At 34.5% G+C, this 19,009-nt stretch overlaps 1 protein-coding gene across 10 annotated transcripts in view; it reads left to right on the forward strand.

Moving 5' to 3' along the window:
• Window positions 1-19,009, forward strand: part of LOC150092750 (xylosyl- and glucuronyltransferase LARGE1-like) — a 676,688-nt gene that overhangs the window by 76,228 nt on the left and 581,451 nt on the right. Inside the window, exon 1 of one of the 10 annotated variants that reach the window (XM_090414758.1) lies at window positions 1,717-1,795. The exons of 8 other annotated variants lie outside the window; for them this stretch is intronic. The gene's annotated coding sequence lies outside the window, so the exon portion shown is untranslated. Of the gene's footprint in view, window positions 1-1,716; window positions 1,796-12,581; window positions 12,701-19,009 lie in introns of those variants that run through there. One more of the 10 variants, XM_090414759.1, reaches the window with a different exon arrangement.

Genomic DNA, 19,009 nt, shown 5'->3' on the forward strand with positions numbered 1-19,009 from the left:
GGAGTAAGTTAGTCCTAATCACAATTTTGAAGACAAGTTGGTAACCTGTCTCCATGTTTTCAATGATAATGAGTCCAAGCCATCCATGAATCATACAATACATGCAATCTTGTTGGAGGTTATTATTATTATTATTATTATTATTATTATTTTATTTATTTATTTTATTTTATTTTGTAGGATTACTCCGAAACGACTAGGCGCATCGGGCGAGTATTATCGCTGCATAATAGACAGGCCATCTTCCAATGGCTTATCTCTTTTTGCGGATTGGAGATGAACTGCATGACGCTAGTTCACTCTGCTTGACGCTAGTTCACTTTCTTGAAAAATATAAATGTCTTGTTCTATTGTTATGCTAAAGTCACAAACTCATACATCTGCTTTTTTTTCTTTCAAAAGTAAGTGGATTATGTCAAAATTGGCGTATAATAAAATTAAAAATTATATTATACGTACAGGTTTAAAGTTTACTTTAATTTTAATTTAATTCGTAATTTCACTTAGATGCACTTCACTTTTAACGGATTTTTGAAAGACATAGCATGCATTGATACAACTAAGGTTGACTATGTTAGGATGGAGCCATGATACACTGTGTCAAGCTGAACCACTGTGATATCAATTTCAGTACATTCTCCAATAGGATTTAATGAAACTATAACCAAATAAAATGTAATCACATCCTATTATGAGCAGGTACAGAAATATTTTTTACCTCTTTCGAACTCTCGTTACTGCTCTTAAGGGATTAACACTCATTAGATATCCTATACAGACTTCAAAAAGTTATAAAAGGTGTGCAGTTTCCTTCATGTCTTAGATAATACTTCGTTATTTTTCGCTGGTGTGGTGTCTCGAATTTTTCCTACTTTCCAGTTAATGAGATCGGTAAAACGAGGCCAGGAACCTATCAATCAAAGGTAACCAGTTGCTAAGCAACTAAGTAAGCCTACACTTAGAAGCACTCCAGGGGTTTGCTTATCAGCTCGTTTAAAACTTCCAATATCACCATAAATCTTTATCAGAATCGGCACGTATTCCGATAAAGATTTATGCGTATTTACCAGCATTGTACAGCAGTGTTGCTGTAAATGTAAAAATGCACGTATTCTGTGCATTTTATAAGCAATGTTGCTGTAAAATGCATGGAATAATTCAGTTTTTGATCTGCCATAAATACATTAGAATGAATCGGAGGTGCTTGTGTTAATTTATTACCACGAAGAATAATTAAATGTGCAGCACCCTTGGGCCGATAAATTTACGCTGCTTAAACATTCTGCCTCGACCTAATCCTTCATTCCGTGTACAGAATACACTCCATTTTACGAAACCAATTGCCGCCAACGTCACGTCATGTCTGGCGTTCTACTTTCGGTAACATTACACTGGATAGTGTTGTTTATTCCCATCATCCTTCAGTTAATTTGTTTCGGCGCGTTATGCTTCCGGCATTTCACTGTGACGTCATTGTGAACTGGGCTGCAGTGCAATAAAAAAAATAATAATAAAAACGAGGAAAAACAAATAAACAAAAATGTATATCCGGAAGCACTGCTCTTTTGCTGACCTTGAAGTAACGGGGTTGCGTAGTCTATATCAGAACATTATCCAGGTGACGTCGGCTGGTAGGAAAGGGATGAACTTAACACATGAAACATTGTTTCCGACAGGACACCCTAGCTGGTTTGCATGCGCGATAAAGACGCAGTGGACATGTCAGCAGACTTGTAACTTCGTGCACGTACCATACACTGCTACTCCCAGCGAGGACTTTCAAGAAGATCGATTGGTAAGGTTAAAGTTCAAATACTACTTTTGCTATCTAAACTTTATCAAGTGTTTAGATGTACGATTGGATCTGATTTATAAACATGTATGGCGTTCACTCTTCGTTATGTTGCACAGTGAAAACAGATAGTAGTTAGCTGTGACAATTATTCGATTTTAATTAAATGGTTTCCTGTCTGAGAATGTTTATTTACTAATAAGTGCAACATCACTGCATTATCTTGTTTCAGTCCCATAATCTATGGTTAGTTGAAAATAGTAGCGTTTAGGTTAAGGTTTTATTTTGGTCTCTGTCAGTATAATTCCCTTTAGCAATGAAAGTAGTGAATGAATGTCTGAATTACACATGCTTGGTCATTTGATAGATTTCAGTTGTGTTGAGTCCTTGGTGACGCTGGTAACCAGAAGTTGCCTAATTATATTTTGTTAATCAAATTAAACATTGGCCAATATGGTAAGAGAACCAGTGTACTATTATCCTGAAAGCAGACCATCTTTCAGGTAGCCTTTTAAGCTAAAACTCATTTATGATACTCGTGAATGACACTGAGTTGATGAACTAAGCATTCTCATGGACGTCCAAAACAGTTAGGCGTGCAAAGTTTTGCGTACGGTTATTCAATTTTCAGAAAACCAAAAAGGAAAAACTACAAATTAAAACTTTACAGTTATATTGTACATGTTGCTATGCCTGCCTCGTATTTTTTTCAGTTATCTTGAAAATGGATTTTTTTTTAAATATGAGATTTAAAAACTGGAGACAGAAACTTTAATTTAAAAAAAAAATTAATAACTATGATAAGGTACTTTCATTCCTCAAAAGAGTGACACCTGACACCTACTCTTTGGGGATGGAAATGCGTTAGAGGATTTATTGAAGCCTTTGCAATGCCTACTCTTTTAGAACTATTATTATTATTTTTTGAAATAACGAGGTAGCTGGACCACTTTTCATCATCACAGCAGTTCAGTGTAGTCCCATGCTGTGCTGGATCAAGGAAATTTTCATAATCCTATCCTGCATTTATTTGTGGTGTGTCCTCCTTTATATGGTCGGATTTGGCAGTTTTGGGTTCTAAAATGCTATTTTTTTTTTCCAGCAGTAAAAAAATCGGCTGAAAGAAAAGTCTAGAAAAAGTTTCTCTTGAATAAACCATGAGGGCTGCATAGCTTCATGAACGTTTCGATATTTAGAAAACTATTACAAATACAGAAATCAGACTGATCCCGATTTTTTATTAATAGAGTTGCTGGACATACTTATTTACTTATTACTTTAACTTATCATTGTACTTATGGTTATTTGTTGTGATAGTATTCTGCTGTAATAGGGATTCCTGATTTGAAAAGCCCCTCTTCTAGGCCTAATGAGTTTGCGCAAATTGAAAAGAACAACGCATTTATAACAGGAAGCAAGACAGTGAAAAAACCTGTTTTACGCATACATGCTTTTGTTGTTGTTTATTTCCGGTCTTGAGTAAACTGGGTTTTTTGACTGAGGAAGTTTACAGCAACAGCTTTAAAGTTTGGGGAGGAGGAAAGGAGTACTGCTTTATGACCTTGAAAGAATTTGATCAAGCGGTCAGGAAGTACAGCTCGATGAGTTCGATGAACTTCACCTGCCACTCTGAAGTCTGTTCTTGGACGCCATCTTTTCCATTGCGGCGTGATAGAGAAGCAGTCAATCGAAGCCTTCTATTGTGACCGTATGACTAAACCAACACTTGTATCACGTCATTCAAGAGATTTTCCCCACTTGTTGAAGGATGCGCAAGGTGAATGATTTGCCTACGGGCGCAAATTACCCTTGCTCTAACAGTGATTATACTATAACCAAAACATAGATCAACGAAGATAAAGAGCAATCTGATTACAGTTGCTGTTGCCTACAATTCAGTTTGACTGTTCATAGGTGTGCATTGCGATATATTTTCGGGTTTTCATGACGAACAGAAATATTTAGCATTTGTAAAATATCATCTCTTGTCACCTTCAATTCCTGTTTTATTTTCATAAGATTAATGATTGCTGTATATCTCGTGAGTAGGAAACACTTTAAGAAGTTGTGAATAGTGCACGAAACATCCTTAGATTCATAAGTAAAATTTCTTTGCATATTTGTTAAGTATTTTCAAGAAAAGCTTCTGTTTTCCAGTTAATGAGATCTTAAAAAGCCTATGGTACTTTATATTTTGATGATCCGAGTGACTTTATTCCTCCATAAAAGCGTATTTGTATTCTTGGTACGGGAAATTAATATTAGAAGTAAACTTAATGACGACAAATTGCACTGCCTATGGATGTGGAATAAAATAGCTGCTTGCATGTGCTGAAGCAACAGTTTAGTTTTAACAAATAGCCTAATTGGTTTTAATTTAGGATCATACGACATATAATTTAGCAAATTGTTTGTTTAATACACCGATAATTATTTATTAGTGAGGAATTGTGAAAAGAGTTCATCTTGAGCCAGAGTTCTGAATTTATGAATAATTCTAGGTATATGCTTAAAAGATTCTTGCTTCGCGTTTTTGACCTCTCCGCACACACTTAACAACTTCGCTTTGTCTGAAATCTATTTTATTATTAATATTCAAATTTTGCTTAGTGGCCTCAATATTGGTCTCGACTGGACCATTTACAGTGTCAAAATTTGACAAAAATTCAAAAGAATATTTAGTACATAAGCCACATCTCCAAGTTCAGTTTTTGTAAGAATGAATTAATGTCACTCTTATAAGCATACTCTTGCAAAATTATGATTTCCTGGGAATTATATTTGTTTGCATTTATTTATATGTTTGATATATATTTCTTTCATTTTTGATTTTATTGCTTAATTATTCAGAAGCTCACAATATATCATAATTTATAAAAACACAAAATTTATTTCGTTCAAGGATAGAGGTGAGTAAGAAACATTACGAATCATTGTACTTCTTATATAGTAGACTAGACTAAATACAGTACTGACATATATAATTTCTCTCTCTCTCTCTCTCTCTCTCTCTCTCTCTCTCTCTCTCTTAGTCACTATTGTTCAGCTTTCCCTTGCAAAAATAGAATTTAAATTTGTTTTCAGTCTCGTCAAAAGGCAAAGTATACTTCGTTATATAGGACCTGGAACTTCCCAAGCAGTTTTTCTTTCAGGTTTAGTTATCTTGGGAGATTTATTAATATATTTTAATATCAAAATTATAAATGTATCATATAAAATTCCTTTAAAAGGGACTCGCCATGAAGTGTTATTATAAAATAAACAACTTGTCACGATGCCAGTCACTGATCTCGCAACTTGTTTGCGATCGTCCCTGGCTTATTCTTTTCATAAACACCAAAGTTTACAACAACAAGCAGGCAATTATCGATTTCCCTATTTGGTAATGGAAACATTTTATTTAAACTTTAATCGTGTGTAAAACTATCAGCATACTAACAACAACAGAAAGGTACGTAATAGTCAAGAACTACATATCATAAATAAGCCATTTTCTACACGAATCTTAAAAGGCAAATTAAATTCTCTAATGTTGATCAAAATTGACTTTCTGTATTAAAATGTAGTAAAACTTTTCGAGCAATTTTTTCAGTATAATTCAAAATGTCTCTGAGCATTAATATGCCAGATAATTACGGATAGAGGAATAGTGAAAAGTTGTCCATTTGAGATCAAAGGCTGCTGCTTATTAAATAGAAATTCTTATTAAGATGATTTCATCTTGGTAAACATCTCTTATCTGCAGCTTTAATCCAGAATTCTTAATATAGATTCATCCATGTAGTGATTAAAGAAAGAAGTCGAAGTTAGGAAGTGTTAATTTGTAGTAAACGCAAATTATTTCGAAAAAAAGAAAAGTAAAACATTTAATTTGGTTTACTTAGTTTTTTATTCAAGTACATTCTTCAAATTCTTCTCGAAACAGAAAAGCAGTAAGAGTGAACGAAGAAAAATTGCCTTCTCTTTTCAATAAATGTAAATATTTATGTAAATAGTATATTTAAAAATCTGTAAACAATTTCTTGCTAATAAATAACAACGCTCAAAAGAATTTTTATAAGCGTGATTAAATGACACTGCAAGATGAGATCTCCACTGCATCTGCATCAGAAAGTAGCTTTATTCTACTTGGAGAAGATTTTAATTTTTTATTTAAGTCAGTTTTACTCTATATAAGCTTACCTGGAAATGAAAACTGTGTATATAAAATGAGAACTGTATTTCTTCTGAAGAAAGCTGTATAATTTAATATGCGATGTTCTAACCAGTACTGTATAGTCGCTGAAGTTTTTTCTGCTTAAATGGAGAAAGTCAGAATACCCCATAAAAACATCACCCTTGGAAACTGTCTAATACAATGAAATTTAACTGTGCCGTATTCATTCTTGACAGGCAGATTTTTGTGTTCTGCATCTACAATATAACTCTCCCTCTCTAGACGAGATTGCATTGAAAGCATAGGAACTGAGGGAAGAAGACTGAGGGTTTTGCTCATTTGCAAATCGAGAGGTTTCGCCATGTTTAAAATCAATAAAAGATGCCAAAAAAAAAATTATAAAATTGATAATAAATAAAAAATCCTTAGTTCCATTCAAGGTTCTAATGTGCTATAGGCTTACACCCTTTTGTGAATGAGTCACATAAAAAGTACTATAAATGCAATTGGAAACTAAAGGCAGTTAAAAGCTAATTTAGCTGCTGTTGTACGAATATGACGAACGATTTCATCCAGATATTTCTTGTATGAAATCCCAGTACGCTTGCTGACACTTGTTGTTGGTTCTTTATATATGGCCCTTGCCTTATATTAAAGGCAAGGGCCACTACCCAGACGGGTTTCGACCTTTATTGAGGTCTCGTCAGTGGGAGCCAGACCCAAACAATGCTGAGGTTGAAGTAATGCAGGGCTTATAGATTTTACCTAAACACTACAAGGTGCTTTGACCTTATTAAATAAAAATCTCAGGATGAGAGTAACATGTAGAAAGTTTTTTACCTTGTGTATATAGTATATTAAAGATACCAAGCAAGTTTATAAGCTAGGTTTTAATCCTTTTTCCCAAGAGAGCAAACAGACAAGTAAGTCAAGTTTGCGCCTGCAGGTAGTGCATGTCTGAGGCAACTCGTGATAAAGGTGGAGTAAGCTCTAAAGGTCGAAACCAGTCTGGGTAGTGGCCCTTGCCTTTAATGCATAGCAGCATACATCTCCTCAAGGGGATGTGCTTTGCATTATGGGAAAATACTAAGGAAAGTGATCGGAGCTACTCCACCTTTACCACGAGTTGCCTCAGCCTTGCGCTACGTGCATGTGCAAACTTGACTTACTTGTCTGTTTGCTTACTTGGGAAAAAGGATTAAAACCTAGCTTATAAAATTGCTTGGTATCTTTAAAATATACTATATACACAAGATAAAAAAACTTTCTCCACACACCCACACACACACACATATATATATGTGTGTGTGTGTGTGTGTGTGTGTATGTATATATATATATATATATATATATAATTATATATAGGCCACATACTACACACACCCGCTATCATACTTATTCTTGAATTCATTCACACTGCTTGCACTCACAACATCCAACGGAAATCCATTCCAATCACGCACCACCCTCTGAGGGAAAAATCTAGTCCTCGCCCCCTTCTTAGCGGCTTTCATTCTCAGCTTCCAAGGATGCCCTCTCGTCTTTTCCCAACCCTCCATAATTTGAAAATATTCATCAATTGAAATCCTGTATGTCCCTTTCAGAAGTTTGTAAGTCTCAATAATATAAAATGCAATTAGTATGTCAACAAGTAATTTTGATTCTATGGCTATACAGTGACCCATGCACACATTCGAATTCAGATCGTCAAAATTAGATTCAACTATTTATACTTCTAAATTAAATTTTTTTAGTGTAATTATTAGAGGTAGGAGGAATTATATTTACTATTACCTTTTCTTTTTCACCAGCAACTCCGATCTGTATTTAATAGATCGGAGTTCGATTCCACAGCTTATGAGATTTTTCCTATCACTCCACCTAAGTCATTTTGATTAGACAATTATTAGTCTCTTAAGGGATGGCAGGGATTCTTTTCCCTGAAACATGAATTTTTCATCCTGCGAAATAGTCCTGACCAGAAAAAAACACACGCAGAACGCAATGCAAAGCAACCCGCCACAACTTAAATATTATTTAATTTGTGTTCGCTCTTTTCTTGAGCACGGAGCTTCTTGCCATTCTCCAGTGAGGTGAGGTGAGCACAATCTGTGGGCTCCACTACTACCAATGGTTCATGTTGAAGTTTCTGGAACAAAAAAAAAACAAACAAACTAGAAACTGGAATGCAAATAAATAATTTACCGACTAAAATTATTTATTTACAATCGACGTTTCGCCAACTCAAGCTAGAATTATCAGAGACACTTTAACAATACAGTCAGTGAAAATAGGGAATGAAGGATTATTTCATTTTTCTTTCCAATTTTCATTCCCTGTCTTGACTGACTGTATATTGTTAAAGTGCCCCTGCTAGGGCAAAGTCGGCATGTAAATAACTTATTATGCATTGCTGTTAATTATGTGCGAGTTCTCCAGCACATTTGCCTATTTTGTGTGATGAAAAATACAACCTTCCGAGAAAAAGAGACCTGCTATCTTCGTGTAAGACTAGATCACTCCTTGGTTTTTTCAAGTCAGTCACTTACACATCACTGTTCTGTTATAGATTTTAAACTTCTCATGTGTGCTATGGTCATATAAAAATCACTTCCTAATATTACAGAGATTTTGTTTCACTGTTAGACTAAAGACATTGATTTTATCCAGCACTATTTTCGAAAAGGAGAATACGATCCCTCTTTCTCTATGCCAGTCACAATTTTCTTAACTGTTATTCCTTTTCTCAGAGAGTTGTTTAACCTATCAATTTACAGCAGTCACCTAAATTTATTTTGTGTTTCCTTCAGACATCTTCGACATGTTGAAACCTGCGATATAGTGAATGCGATAATCAAAACACATCCCCTTATTTTCAGTATCTGCCACTTTTATAGCGCACCTGATAGCATTCTCCTATGTACAAGAAAAAATATAAAGGGCACTGAAGTGGGATAAGAGAACTACATTCAATTCTTTTTTTTTTCTGTCCTCTATCATTTTCCTGCCACATCTGGCGGTTGCGTCTATCAGACAAGAGAAATTTATGGTCCTTACATCGAATCGTCAGCAGGTTGGCAAGTACCTTTATTCGTCTTTCAAATCAAATTTATTAGGATTTGTGTTTTATTCCCGCAGTTTTTGGAAAAAAATGGATAAGCAGTAACTGACCGTTTGCTATTATAGAAAAGTTAATGTTAAAAAATGTAAAAAAAGAAGTATATATATATATATATATATATATATATATATATATATATATATATATATATATATATATATATATATATATATATATATTCGTAATAAATATTACTATAAACTTTCACAATTCACTTTTCAAATGAATAAATGTGTACAGTGATGGATTAGTAGTTGTTTGCTGACGAACGAAATGCTTACATGAAACTAAAACGATCTGAAAAGATACTTCTATCTTCTCACTCTAAAATACTTACTTTTAAAAATCTTTCATGGCTTATAAACAATATCATATGAGACGCCATTTTGATACTTATTAGAATGGAGGAAATTATGGATCCCTCCATATTTTATAGCCAAATATAAAAAGTTTCGAAACTGAAGCCTTTCGGCTCTATAATTCAGTAACGCATGGTATTGTTTTGGTAGAGATTTGGTATTGTTTGTTGCTTTTGGTAAAAACTAAGAACGTTCTGGTTTAGATTAGTTTAGAATAATCGTTTAGGTTTTAAAACATTCTGTTATACATTTCCCAATTTAAAATTCAGTTAACAATGTCATGTATAACTCCGGTTTATTCCGTAAGGAATAACTTCCTCAAACAAGGCATTCGAATATGTTTTGATTTGTCAATAAATTTATATAAAAAGTTCAAATTAAAGATATGCTACTCCAGTTAATTCTTTGAATTTGAAATTCAATTTTTGAAAGCATTACTTCATATAGACCTGTTCACCATCTACTGTATTAAACAGTTGAATGTATCAGAATAGCAATATTGTACTTTTGAAATTCCACTCAAAGTAGAGTACTAGTCATTGTATTCTGAATTTAAATTTCCAGCGAGATACCAGATGTATTCTAGTCATATTCCAGTGCATACTGCATGTCATTTTGGAGCTATGTAGTTTGAGGTTTATGACCTAATTTCTTTCTATGATTTTTACTCTAAAATCTATAAAATTAGCTATTCATTCATTTAATATTATGTGTAAAACAATGACAACGTGATATGTGGCTTATAGTACAGGATGGTGAAAACACCGTATACTGTTCTCTTATTATTCGCAGATTAGGTTCCGAAATATCCTTCCGAAAATTCGAATTTTTCATCCCGTAAAGCAGGCTAGCTGGCCATTAGAACACATCCTGAGTTGCTTCGGCGATAAATCTAAATAAACCAAGCCAATTAGGTTAAGTCAATTATATTTCAAAAATTAAAAACTTCTCATTATCTTTTACATAATCTGAGGATCTGTTTTTATTTTTATTTTATTTTTTCCATAAAGCCCAGAAGTTTTCTTTTACATTAATAAGTCCGAGTTTATTTTTGTAATTAAAACCCAAGTTTCGAACTCGTTAAGCAAAATAGCTTTAAATCGGATTATATATCTCACGAACACACAAAACTTATCTATAACGCATCAATGCGTGTGTAGACAAGATGAAGTAAATTTAGTATAGTTACAGAATTTTACACTCTTTGGGAAAGATTTTTGAACATTGTTGAACAATTTAGTTGCAACTGCTCTTCGTGATTGCTCCTATCCTTGAATGCTTGTGCGCATAAGCCTATGTTTTATTTCACAGGATGTAAACATATTACTCAGAGCTTAATGACAGAAAAGCGAAAGGTATGGAATCAAAAAGTAAAATAAAATCATATTCATTTTGAAAAAAGGAAACTAAAAAATTAATTCAAAAGAAACTCAACAAATTATATATAATGATAACATTTACAAGAAATTAAACTAGACTTTTCTGATTACTGCATTAATAGATTTCTGCCTGGTTGGGCCAGTGGATAGTATTATTGCTAACCAACCTGCAGGCTATGATCCTATTCCACTGTAGCATGAATATTTATAATTGCCTGTATATGAAAATTATCAGTATCCTGAAGACTTAAAAGAGTATTATGCTTGGGCTCTCTATGGAATCCTCGGGTAACCTAATCCTAATCCTATTCAAGCATGTCCATTTTTTTTTTTTTTTTTGGTTTAAATTTTTATGTGAATGTAATTGTCAAGTCAACATCTTCTTCGGAATGAAATTCAAATTCAAATTCAAATTTTCTTACGTCATTGTTTAATTCCATAATAAATGCAATAAAATAATTTTAGGTAATCTCGAAATTTATTTTCGAAAAGCCCTCCTCACCCTCATAATCAGAATACAATGATTACTGGAAACAAGGCAATAGTAATGAAGTCTTAAAAGTATCAGTGTAACAAGATGAGTTAAATTCGTTTATCCTTCACAACAAAATTCTGATAAGATTTTTGCTCATTACAAAATAGACTTATTGTTTTGTGTTCATGTTATTCTCGTAATTTATGGACATCCCCCTCATTCATTCTGGTTATTTATTCCCACTGTTCTTCAAACTAGAGTGCTGATATCATGTATTGAGACTTATGAGTTTTCTCGACAAATTCATAAACCAAGTTTCCAAGCATGAATTTTAAGCAGAACTATTCACGAGATGCAAATAATAATAATTCTGTGAGAAATTCTGGGAGTATTTTTCCCCTTCTAAAATATTAAATATCAAATTAAGTATGCATTAACATACTTATCCGAATAATAATTATTATTAAGCATTAATAGTTGTATGATTATTATACATAAAATTCTAAGGCGAACTATTTAGGTACGATTCATGATCAAGTCAAGCACGTGGTACCATCGACATACTTGTATTTATGAATTCGGTCAATATATTCAAGTCCAATATTACTCTTTAGTTAGATTCGTTTGGAAATTAACATAAACCTACCTACCTAACACTAGAGTGCAGTTTATTATACGTACTTAGAAAACATTAGCTGGCATTATTCATACCGCATTTTCCATCTGGTACAATTTTTCTTATTCATTCGTTCATGGTATACACGCATAGTTAATGACTGTCATATAAACTAGATGTGTGACTTAAACAATATTTCTCGGTGAGGTGGGCAGAAGCTTAAGCTGTTCTTGCGTGTTTATCTGTAAGTACAATGCCCACTAATATTTGTATAACATTCTGTGGGTATATTATGCGTGGAAAACGGGCGCGCAAGAGAGAGGGGGGGGGATGAAGGCTGCAATTACTATCACGTGGTAAATTCGCTGCATTTATGCCAAGCGTGTGACCTTTACGTTATCTCTGTCATTACGCTTTCCAGGAGAGTTTCATTGTGTAGTTGCCCTATTTGACCAATCCCCTTCCTCTATACAGCGCCAGAGAATGACGAAATCAGTTGATTCAGTGGAAGAGATCCCAACACCTCATGTTTCCTTATCTGTGCCATATACAGCATCAGTTAAAGAGGAAGTCGGGTTACCTATAAAATGATTGTGTTCTCTGTAAACAAGCGCCTCATCTCCGTTCGTTCTGCTTCTTGAGCCTGTGAGTTATTGTTACTCTACTCACTGGAGCGTTCCCTCCCGGCCAAACACGAGCCGTGCTGGTTAGCATGGGTTACAGCGTTCGACAGGCTCCGTGCTCTGGAAGAGGTTGGTAGGTCACGAGGCTGCAGATATCCTCACAGTAGACCGTCTAACACGTAAGTACTCAGGCTGCGCAGAGGACGAATCGTTTTCCACTGCCAGAAGAATGCAGTCCGATATCTGGGCTTCGCTAGCCACAGTACTGCGATTGCCTTTCCAGCTTTCCCGTTATGTTCTGTGGCGCGCGAATAATTGGCGCAGCCGGATGAATTTGTACAAACGGGCAACACATGCTCAAAACTTTGATTTAGACTGTTGTAAAGGAATAGCTTTTACTCCCTTCTGATAATCCAGGCAGCTGGATAGATGTAAACTACAGACATGTGCCTAGGCCTCTGTGGTTTGAATTAATGTCAACCACATGCTGGAATTAGTTACATTGAAACAATAAAAAAAAAACTTAATGCTATTAAGTCGATTTGGCATTCCTTATGGGATACTTCTCCAGAAGAGAAAAATACGTTAATTAAGATGTTAAAATCAGAACGAACTGCGACATTCAAGCAACAGTAACGAAATAGCTATAGTTAAAACAATTAATATGCACGAAGCGATATAATTTGCGTGAGCCCATTATGCTTTTCATCGCAACAATCCCTCACGCTGATATTGCTTTATGCATATAAATTATTTAATTTTTTTTTCAGTTACTGCTGTGTGAGTGGTGTAGTTGACTCTAATTTGAACATCTTAATTCAGTTGTTTTTCCTACTGAAGAAACGGTCCATAAGGGACGCGAAACAGGTAGATTTAATTAAAAAACATCAGTTGCTTCGTTTCTATGTAGCTAATTCCAGTATACCTTTGACACAAGTATTAACAAGTGTGTTGTTAACTGTCTTCAAGTTATTATTATTATTATTACATTCTTCTGGAATTATAATACGTTGAAATATGTCCCTTGAATTTCAAATTTCAATTCACCATCGCCCCCAAATCCCTTGCCTCCTCCTCCATTTCTTTCAGTATAGTTCCCAAAGGGAATATGCACCACCTATCTTTGGATATTCAAAGCCTTACACGTAGCGACGCTAACGCTGACCTGTTTTTTTTTCCGACTTATCTCCTCACCTTTCTAGCTTATTTATAATCTAATGAGCTATTAAGTTGATGCTATGTCTAACAAAACCCCTTAGCTTTACATCATCCGCAAAGAACAACATTTTTTTACAGCCCAGCGACAATATCATTGACATAAAGGAGTTAAACAGTAATGGTCCTTGTACTGAGTCCTATGGAATCCCATGACAACTTGCCTTCTCCCCTATATTACTCCTTCATACACAACTTTGTTATCTATCAGACAGACGGTTGCATTCCACTTTACTAATCTGATGAACCAATATAGTACAACTTAAACAACAACTTTTCGTGAGTCAACTGTCAAATGCTTCTGCAAAATCCATTAAAATTATTATTTTTTGTAGTTTCTGTCTTCAAATACTTCTGTTTGCTTTATTATAAAACGCAGCCAGCTAAACCAATGTGCACATCAGATTTTATGTTTTTCATGAATATAACCACAGTTTTCGCCATCATTTACGGATGTAGCAATTCCAGCTCTTGGGCATACTTTGATCACCCTACGTGCAAAGAACAATTAATTAAAATTTCACGAATCTGTCAATGACATTCCGAAATAGGTATAATATAAGCATGCCTTTCCTATGAACTCAATGTTCATGCATGTTTAAGAAGAAAATATGCATAAATTGGAAAAACTCTATTACAGAGTCGTGAGAAACTGAGAATCCTAAACTCATGTCGTTTTTCTTATTCCCTTGTTCCATATTTCGACTTTTTGTTTCAACATTTAAAATCAAAAATGATGGGACGCCATTTATCTTCACAGCAGCATGCAGTAATGGTTTAGTACCAATAGCATCACGTCATGAAGAGATTTCGAAAAGTAAAAACAATAGTTTAAGCATAATTAGCAGCTTTTCTTTTTCTAGAGAGAAACATTTCCCTCGTCACTAATTGGATATCATAAATTTACTTTTATCCCCCATAGCTCAACAATATTTTCAAACTTTTGACAATAATGGCATTCATAATTTTTATTCTGAACCTGCCAATTTGTAAACACATTTTAGAATACGCTGCAAATTTTCTGGATGCAATTGATTACTTCATATCTGAAATTTTTTCATGCACTCCTCGCTTTCTCTAGTCATCTGTCATGAATATTTAAATTTCTCTCATCACTTTCCATAAAGAATTGTGTCCGAAAAAATTTTTTCTTTAATTTTATAGCCTCTTAGCTTTGCTGATCATTATAAGCCGAAACATTTGCTTAATACATCTTAGAATTTCTGTAACAATTAATAACATGTGGTATGTCAGGGAGTATTATTCACTGTTGATAAACAAACAACAATTTGGATGTCTTCATAGACGTAGATTACTTTTCTTTGTATTTTCTTTCTTCGGCCTCAACGGGGGAAAGTATATATTTATCTATGACAGTGAATTATTCAAAGAAGTTATGCGCACACACACACACACACACACACACACACACACACACACACACACACACACACACACACACACACACACACACACACACACACACACACACACACACACAGAGAGAGAGAGAGAGTGTGTACTAGCTCTTGATAAGACTATATATAATTCTTCATAAATTCTCTGTGTTTTATAAAAGAACCAAAAAATGAACTCAACGTTGTCATTAAAAATTTAGTATCAGATATTAACTGCACCAGAAAGGAATTTCAACTATATATAATTACATTTATTATAACGCTCAGTATAAATATTTTAGATAGTTTAAAATAGTCTTAATAATAGACTTCATTGTATAAATCAAAGCTACGAATTGTATAAATTGTAATATATCTGAAAAACAAAAAAAGGAGTTCACGACTTTTATATTCTTATTTTCTTGATATGTTGCTTATCTATATCTAACCATGTTATAATGAGAGAGTAGTAACGCTGATAAAGTTACGCTACTATTTTTAAACTAATTAACTGCGACTAAATATTTGTAATTTTAACGTGCGTCAGTTCTGTCTTTAACATAACTCTTTATACATGTTATACACGATGCAGTGAGCATGACAGGAAATTCATTGCTCTACAGACAAGTTGAGATTAAGACAGCTATTTTATTCTGAAAATTAATGACGAGATGCCGCCTCAGCAGCTAACAACCATCAGACAACTAATATGTATTCTACAGGCGCTGAGACTTTAAACAGAACGCCAAAAATATACGGTAATTTTGAGTGGCAAATAATCCTAATAGCAATGCTACGAGTGATTAATAATAACAAGACGTTTAAATATATATATATTAAAATGGAAAATAACCACTATCTCATTCATCTATATCGAAATATGCCTAAATAAATACTGATTTTATAAAATGTCATCGATTCAACATCAGTTAATATGCAAAGCTTGACATTTAAGATATTGTATTATATACAAATATTGTCACTTTGGATGTGCCTGTGTGAACAAGAGAATTAAAATTCAAAACTGTGATCTAAACTATTCAATTTGTTCGTGGAGACGGTTATTTTCCTTATTTTTATGCAAATCACGTTTTAACAATAACAATTTGAAATTTCGCTGTTAGCGTAGAATATGTACTTGGTTTTTATGTACTTGCTCTTTGCATAAACCAAATTTACTCGTCACATTCCTAACCATGTTAGCGTTTCTATAGGGAAGAAGGAAGCGAAAGGAGAGAGAAAAAATATATTTTTTTTTTATCTACTTCACTGTGCGCCACAGTCATGCCGTAACGAACCTTTGCGTGATCTGAAAACTAGTAGAATTTTAAGATGGGCGTTCCTTTAAAATAGAAAAAAAGGAAAATACTCGTGAAGAGTCATTTTGTAGAATGATCACAGCTATGGCAGTTAGTTCACTATTTTCGTTGCATAGTCGTGTGTGTACTTAATTCTATCTCTTATTCTGCGACATGTTTGCTACAACAGTGCTCTTCCGCTCAGGCTAGTTATTTTAGAAAGCATTCGGCTTCTGTGAATTAGCAGTTTGTTAACTAGTCAAATAATCTTCGAAACCGACACTCTGCAGAAAGATGATAAATCAATGAATCATGACTAGAAGATAAATACACTTCATTGTTTTCAATCCATGAAACTCTGCTAGATTTTGTTTACACATGTTCTCGCGTGTGTTTTGAAAAGGAAGAATGTTGCATAAAATTCCTCCCTCCTATGAAATTTATTTAATAATGATGTATGGAACAGTATCAAGACTATTCCATTACATACGATTAGCTCTAATCTATATGTGTGCTTCACTTGCATTTGGCAATACGGTTACTGAGTCCAAATTTGGTAAGCAAGATTTGTCGAATAATATATACACCCTCTGTTCAAAAAGAAACTGAACTTTTCGAAAATAAAAGAAACTAGTGACGCCACCTGTTGCATCTTTTTGTTGTCGAAAGCGTCAACCTTCATTAGTGTTGTGTCAACTGTTTATGACATTTGTTTCATTTGAAGCCGAGTTATAGTGACAAGAGTGACTGCGTTTTGACGAACGGTCGAAAATTGAGTTTCAAGCAGAGAGCTGCGATTGACTTTTGTGTTAAACTTGGTAAACGTTTTACCGAAACGCATCAATTGCTTCAAAAGGCATACGGTGATGAATGTTTATCCCGTACTCAAGTTTACGAGTGGTTCAACAATTTCAAAGTGGTCGTGAGACGCTTGAGGACGACGAAAAGTCGGGCCGTCCAAAAACTGGACTGAGCGAAGTTAACATCCAAAAATTGCGTGATTTCATCAAAGAAAACCCGAAATCGTCCGTGAGATTGATTGAAGATGAATTGGGGATTCCAAAATCAACTGTGCACAATATTTTGACCGCCGAGAGTTTGGGCCTTCGTAAATTGAATTCGCGATTTGTTCCCCACAAGTTGACCGACGACAAAAAACTATCGAATTGAACAATACAAGGACCTCATTAAAACCGCTCGTTAGGACTCAAACTTCCGTGAAAGATTGTTATTGGTGACGAAACGTGGTGTTTTGAGTATGAGCCCGAAACAAAGCGCCAGAGTGCTGAGTGGCGACCACCAGAAGAGGGGCATCAAAAAAAAAGTCGCTTGGAGGAGTCAAAAGTAAAGACAATGCTCATTTGTTTCAACGATTCCAAGGGTATTATCCACAAATAACCGGTCAATGATGAGTTTTATGTTGAAGTTTTGAAGGGATTGATAGCGAGAATTCGCCGCGTACGGCATAAATATCGTGACGACGGACCGTTTGATAGTGCGTTTTGGCGCTTGAATTCGGCTTCTAATGAAACAAATTTCATAAACAGTTGACACATGACATGAAGGTTGCCGCTTTCGACAACAAAAAGATACAACAGGTGGCGGCACTATTTTTTTCTATTTTCGAAAAGTTCGGTTTCTTTTTGGACAGAGAGTGTGTGTATGTACATATATATATATACATACGAAAAATTCGTTTTTTTCATATATACGTATAAAAAAACGAATTTATAATTTCAAAGTTATTTTTAATTTTCAACATAATCTCCCTTAAGACTAATAAATTTATTACAGCGATACTCCAGCGCCATTATCCCGTCCCTTTAGTGGTTCTCAGTAAGATCTGCATAATACCACTCTACAGCTGCAATCACCCCTTGATTCGAAGAAAAACTGACCTGCGAGGAAGCTTTTTAGTTTTGGGAAGAGCCAGACGTCAGAGGTAGCCAAATCTGGGGAATAGGGTGGATGTTCCAACAATTCATAGTAAAGATCCCTTTATTTTCACATTGCCAAAATACCTTTGTGGGCAGGTGCATTGTCCTCATGAAAGATGATTTTTTGTTTCTGCAAACTGGGTTTTTACTCACGTATTTTTTCGTCTAGTCTGGTTAAAAGATCGAAATAATATTCCCCGGTTATTGTTTTACCCTTTTCAAGATAATAAATAAACAAAATGCCTTTAGCATCCCAAAACATCGATACCATGACCTTGTCTTCTTTGGCGCTGTATAACTGCCCACTGTTTGGATTCTGGTGTGTACTGGTGAATCCAGGTCTCATCCATAATAATAAATCGAGGCACAAAATCAGTTTTATTCTTGTTAAATCGCTCCAAGCACTGTTCAGAGATTTTCATGGGAGTGCGTTTTTGATCTGCTGTGAAACTAGCTCGGCACCCATCTTGCGCAAAGCTTTTTCATTTGCAATTTTTCATACAAAATACATCCTACACGTTCTTTTCAAATGCTTATAGTCTCAGCAATTGCACGTCACTTCGATTCTCTGGTCATTTAATATCATATCGTGCACTGATCAATGATTTCTGTTGTTACACTTTTTGGAAAAAAAAGTGTAA

Source organism: Typopeltis vanoorti, chromosome 25 (genome assembly GCF_054136105.1).
Source record: "Typopeltis vanoorti isolate ZY-2024b chromosome 25, IOZ_Tvanoo_1.0, whole genome shotgun sequence".
Classification (NCBI taxonomy): domain Eukaryota; kingdom Metazoa; phylum Arthropoda; class Arachnida; order Uropygi; family Thelyphonidae; genus Typopeltis; species Typopeltis vanoorti.